The following is a 5,922-nucleotide window of genomic DNA, read 5'->3' as shown; positions in this document are numbered from 1 at the left end:
AGATGAAAGAGTAGGTAAAGGAACTTCTTGTCCATTCTTTATCATTGTGGCATTGTAATTGTATGGAACTGCCTTGTCAGAGTCATAGGGAACAGGTCCAGGTAGACAAATGATCAAAGGAGCAACAGGAGCCTTCGGCTTGTTATAAGTAACTTCCATGCGCTCAGGCATGTTGAAATGAGGAACGATGACGTTAACTGTAGGCATTTCCGAGTTGATATCTGAGACTAAAAGCTCATGCGGATAACATCCTATCATGTTAACTTCATTTTCATCCCTATTTCTGTAGATCTCAATAGTACCATTATCCAACAGAACTTGGAGATCTCTTCTCACAATCGAACATCCATGAGAATCTACACAACATATGTTACAGGAACCATAGTGATGCTGGCGAAAATTCTGCCCTCGACAGAGAGTGGCGTGCATTTGTACCAAATTGGCTCTTGAGAAATTGATATTATAGACTCGGTACGGACCAGGACATCCATACACCATGTTTACAACATGCCCTCCATGATTGGGCAGCGGATTTGCTTGCACATTTGGATTCAAATTTCTGAAAGAGAGGAGATTAGATCTTACCAACCTCTGAACTTCATGTTTCAAAGCTATGCAATGTTCAAGATCATGGCCAGGCGCTCCTTGATGATAAGGGCATGAGACCTCAGCTTTGTACCACCATGGGAGTTTCTCAGGTACTGGTGGTGGTGCTTTAGTTTGAACAAGACCTCTTTCAATCAAAGCAGGGTACAATTCTGTGTAAGTCATTGGAATCGGATCAAACTGTGGAGCTCTTTGTACACGATTCTGATTATTGCTGAACTGCTGAGCCTGTTGTCGAGGCTGTTGTTGTTGAAACTGCGGAGTAAATCCCGGATTCGGTGCAGTATTAACGGCTGGTGCGATAGCAGCTACCTGTCGTTGACGATTAACATTTCCTCTTGGCTTCCCTTGGGACACCATGTCAACACTTTGTTCTTTCTTCTTTGGGAAACCACTTCCAAACTTTTTGGTTCCGCTTGAAGATCCACCTTCTTTAGTTAGACGTCTGGTTCGGACTCCTTCTTCTAGACGCATCCCCATGTTTACCATTTCGGTGAAATCACTTGGAGCACTAGCAATCATGCGTTCATAGTAAAACGGACTGAGAGTATTCAAGAAGATCTTTGTCATCTCTTTTTCTTTTAACGGTGGATTAATCTGAGCAGCAGTTTCTCTCCATCGTTGGGCATACTCTTTGAAAGTTTCATGGTCTTTCTGAGCCATGGATCGAAGCTGATCTCTGTCTGGAGCCATATCCGAGTTATACTTGTATTGTCGGACAAAGGCCTCGCCTAGGTCGTTGAAAGTCCGAATATTGGTGCTATCCAAACCTGTGTACCACTTCAGTGCGGCACCAGTTAAACTGTCTTGAAAGTAATGGATAAGCAACTGATGATTATCTGCATAAGTAGACATCTTCCTGGCATACATCACAAGATGACTTTGTGGGCAAGAACTTCCTTTGTATTTCTCAAAGTCTGGGACCTTGAACTTAGCTGGTATTTGTACACTGGGAACCAAACATAGCTCCTGGGCGTTCTTTCCAAACAAATCTTTTCCACGAATAGCTTTGACTTCCAGCTGAATCTTGTTGAACTGCTCTTGGAGATCTCCTACAAGATTACGCTGATTTGTGCTATCACCTTGATCATGATAAATCTCATTGTCTCCGTAAGGAACAGTGTGAACCGTAGGGGTCGGAACTGTCATAGTGGGCTGAGAAAGTGCCATAGTGACTTGAGAAAAAGTTACCCCCTGATTTGGAGTAAATGCTGAACCTTGCGTAGCAGGCGCTTCAGTTGTAGCTGTTTGAACCCCAGAGAAATTATGGCGGAAACCTGTACCAAAGCTGAAAGGCGTGCCCCAACCTTCTGGCATGGAGAAAGATGGAATACCGAATGCAACTGTAGAAACTGGAGTAGTGACTTCAGATGTTACCGTTGCTTGACTGTTGGGTGGCGGCGGCTGATTTTGTGCGGCCATTAAGGAGTCAACCAGAGTAGTGAGACTTTCCAACTTTTCCTGAAGGGTGGTCACCGTACCACGAAGCTCAATATTCTCTTGTTCAGAGTGTTCCATTACTCTTCGAGTATTGTATCTGTGATCTGATTGCGAGCGCGGTCGAGAAACTTTGAGACGCGACAGCTTGACGATCTATTGGAGAAAGATCCAAAAGATAAGACTCTATACAACAGACTCGATACGCAGAATGATGTATGCAAAAAGAAATTTATGATTTTTCCAAATATTTTAAAGATTATTTCCTTTGCAAACATTTGAACATAAACTATTCTTTTATTCATTCATTTTTTATTACAATAATGGGAAATGTTACAACATTGGAGCGTAGCTCCTTACAGAATCAAATGATACATGAAAATTTAAATAAATCCTAAGCATCTTCATCAGACGAAGAACCAAATGCATTGTGCAACTTGAGCTTCATGATTTCTTTCCCATAGCGAGCTTTCAACTCGGCCTTTTCAGTCCTCAGCTTGTCAACCACATTCTTCCAATTGTCAGGTATCGGAGCGTTGCTTGTTGAGCCTTCAAGCTTTTTCTTGCTTTCTTTGATGTATCTTCTGATTGCGGCATCTTTCCGACGGATCTTCTCATCTTTGTTCATGAGCCATCCATCCTGATAATAGAGAGTTTCTTCGTGTTCTTTCACTTGTTTCTTCAACTTTCTATTTTCCACATCAGTTCTTCGAAACTTTTCTTTCCAAGCGTCTTTCTCTATCCTCATCTTGGTCAAAGTGTCTTGGTATTCCTCCATAGTGGGAATGTTGGGTCGTTGAGGCACCACAGGGAACATGGGTTTTTCATAATCATAAGGCATTTGAAACTCCCTTGCTCTTTTCCTTACCCAACAGGTATAGGCGCTCGTAGCGATACAGTTCTTTGTCTCACCTTTTTCTTTCCATCGGATGTCGTACCAGGCTTTCACCATTTTTGTTTTCAACCCCTGAAGATCATTTCCTTCCTGATAAAAGTAACTTTCCACTGTAGGTCCAATGGGTTTAGTTGAATTTGCATACCCGAGTTGTCGTCGGGCTAGGACCGGATTGTAGTTAATTCCTCCTTGTGTACCAATGAGGGGTACGTTGGCGAATTCTCCACAGCTTTCAATGGTTTCTGTACCGCAGCGAGCCAAGGTATACCACTGAATATCATTATTAGTAAGAGACATAAGTCTTTGAGACCATCGCAAACCTTCCCGGTTTTCCGTGATAATGGGAGACTTAGGTAAGTGCGAAACAATCCATTTAAACAACAGAGGTGCACATCATACAATAATTTCACCACCTTGGTGATTCCTATGATGGACGGAGAAATACATGTCACCAAGCAGAGTCGGAACGGGATTTCCATTCAAAAAGACCTTTATGGCATTGATATCAACAAAGTCATCGATATTGGGAAACAGAACCAACCCATAGATGAGCAAGGCTAGTACAGCTTCAAAAGCTATCATGCTACCAGTTTCGATGAAGTCAAAGGCTTTCTTTATTAGAAACTGTGAAGGCAAACCTGGAAGGTTTCCTTTGGTAGTCCAATTACTCTCTATTTCAGATTTCTTCAAGTGAGTTCCTGTTGCAATGACTGGTGACTTAGGAATGGCTTCCAAACCATTGAAAGGTATTTTGTCAGACACAGGAATACCCAAAAGATTGGCATATTCTTCCAAGGTTGGTACCAACTGATAGTCTGGAAAGGTAAAACACCGGTAGACGGGGTCATAAAACTGAACCAGAGTTTTGAGAAGCCCTTCATCAACATGAGTGTTCAAAATAGGCAAAAGCTTTCCATGGCTTTTCCTAAAATCAGAAGGATCTTGTACAAAAGACGCTAACTCTTTCAGTCTTTCCACATTAGGCTCTTTGAAACCGTACCTCTTGGTATACCTTTTTTCCATAACTTAACCCTATAATGTTTGCAAAGAAAATTCTCTAATTGTTTGAAAAAATCATGTTTTTATGGAAAAAGATTTTTTATTTTTTTATGGATGTATGAATGCATGGATACATGGATGCCACATATTCAAACATGGTAAAGCGAACATGGTAACGCAAACATGGTACTGTAAACATGGCAACACAAACATGGTAACACAAACATGGTACACACAGGTTCAAAGGTCCAGCGTCACGAGCATGAGGTCAGAGAACCAAATATGGGATAGTTCTAGTTAATCACCTGCAAAACATGTTCTACTGATACGTCAGAGTCTACATTTTTCTTTCGGATATTACCGGCTTTCCACAATTAAACTCATGAGCCAGCAATATTCTCAAGAAAAACTCGTCTGAGTGTGGTTCTCCGCATGACAACTAATCCAAGTCTTCACCTGAATAGTTTCTGCACCACAACCTAATAAGGCCAGGATGGGTTGGGGTTCTACGGTCTCTCAGCTTCTACAGTTCAATGAAAGCAATAATGTCTTCGCAATTAACTCGCTAAACATATATTACAAACAAGGAACCTCCACTGAGCGGAAGGATTCTCACGTGCGCCTGCACATGACTATACCCTCCACCTAATTTCTTATGTGTACTTAATCCGGGTTAGGATTTGTCCATAATGTATCACTTGTAACAGAATCCACACAAGTAACAGAACCAAAGAACCAAACAAGAACATAATAAAAATAAAACAAATAGAAATAACCCTTTCTTTGGAAACAATAAAAAGATGGTCCCCAGTGAAGTCGCCATTTTTCTGTCGCGGGCGAAAAATCGCTGTCTTTTTTGGGATGAGACACCTGATGCCTTCTTTGGGCTCGAGTGCTCAAAAAATGATTTTTCTTTTGTACGGACCAAACTTTTTATTGTTTCCAAAAGAGGAAAAGGAAAAAAGTTGCAATAACCTAAAAGTGGGGGAGAGATCTTGGGTAAGAGGGTTGGTTATACGAAGGGAAGGTATTAGCACCCAACGTATCTATAGTACTCTATAGGTTTCTTTGTTTTATTTATTCCATTCTTGTTATGGTAGAGGTTCTTGTGAGAAAGGTGGGACCTAAGGTGTTTGTTTGATTATGCTCGCAAAGATCATCGCGATCCTCTGCATACATATCCCTTAGAGGGAATCAGAGCATCTGTAGCTCGGGTCTACGGGTGCTAAGGTTTAAATGGTTTTTTTTTGTTTTATTTTGCTCGCCAAGGATCGACCTTGTGCCTACGTATTCTCAAAGGGATGTTGAGAAAGTCAGAGCAATCGTAGTTCCCACTTATGCTAGTGGAAGCAAAGGAAAATAGACAAATGTCGTTTAAATGCTAGATGTATCTAATCTATATCATCACATACATCTGTTTGATTTTGTTTGAAAATCTTTTCATTATAAGCCCGGGGCCATGCCACTTAGGGTGCTTAGAATGATAAAGATGTTTTTGTTGTTAACCAGCCTTGTGGCAAAAACTTTTAATGAAGTCAGCCTTGTGACAAAAAGTTTTGATTAATCAGCCAGCCTCGTGGCAAAAGTTTCAATGAAGTCAGCCTTGTGACAAAACTTTGATTAATCAGCCAGTATGGTGGCAAAACGGTTTGATTGATTAGCCAGCCTTGTGGCAAAAAAGTTTGATTGATTAGCCAGCCTTGTGGCAAAAAAGTTTGATTGATTGATTGATTGTTTGTGATGATATAAAAGAGATACTCCTAGCATAGAGATGAAAGATGTCTAATCTCCTAGGGTATTTTGATTTGGATATTGGGGATGCTTATAAGAAGCCCGTGGGTCCTTGTACGAAGCCCAAGAGGAGGCTATCCGAGGGTCCTTGCATTGTAAGCCCAAGAGGAGGCTATGGGAGGGACAATCCAGGGTCCTTGCATTGTAAGCCCAAGAGGAGGCTATGGGAGGGTCACTCGTTTGTACAAAGCCCA

Source organism: Vicia villosa, linkage group LG5 (genome assembly GCF_029867415.1).
Source record: "Vicia villosa cultivar HV-30 ecotype Madison, WI linkage group LG5, Vvil1.0, whole genome shotgun sequence".
Classification (NCBI taxonomy): domain Eukaryota; kingdom Viridiplantae; phylum Streptophyta; class Magnoliopsida; order Fabales; family Fabaceae; genus Vicia; species Vicia villosa.
This window is presented reverse-complemented; position numbering follows the sequence as displayed.